Source organism: Dipodomys ordii, unplaced genomic scaffold (assembly GCF_000151885.1).
Source record: "Dipodomys ordii isolate 6190 unplaced genomic scaffold, Dord_2.0 Scaffold112, whole genome shotgun sequence".
Taxonomy (NCBI): Eukaryota; Metazoa; Chordata; class Mammalia; order Rodentia; family Heteromyidae; genus Dipodomys; species Dipodomys ordii.
In genome coordinates, this window is record NW_012267328.1 from 1,733,605 (window position 1) to 1,733,977 (window position 373).

Below are 373 nucleotides of genomic sequence, written 5' to 3' on the forward strand. Positions count from 1 at the left end.
CCCGCCCGCCCTCTGTGTGCAAGATCCTACCCGCTTTTTCTATCCACCTGGAAGCATTTGCAAATCAAAAAGAAAAACCTGGGTGCCAGGGTGGCCGGGAGGCAGGCAGAGGGCCCAGTCTCAGACTCATCTTGTCCAAAACAGCACGTTGGTTTTTAAATAATGCTCCGCAGAGCTGGTGGCCTGAGAGAGCATCCTCCTATCTTTAGTGGGTGCCTGGGTGGGGGGAGCCACCAGGTTGCTCCAGAGGCCTTGGGAAACACAGGATCCCGGGCTGGGCCCGGCCTAGGCCTGGGGGACACAGAGGGCATGGATGAGCTCAAAGCTCTGGGGGCAGGAAGAGGGGCCCCTCCCCGGGGTGGGCAGATCATAG

General features: G+C 59.8%; 1 protein-coding gene across 1 annotated transcript in view; it reads left to right on the forward strand.

Annotated features, from left to right (window-relative positions):
- Positions 1 to 373, forward strand: part of Slit3 (slit homolog 3 (Drosophila)) — a gene marked incomplete at its 3' end in the record, with an annotated part of 214,810 nt that overhangs the window by 193,313 nt on the left and 21,124 nt on the right. The gene's annotated exons all lie outside the window — the stretch shown is intronic.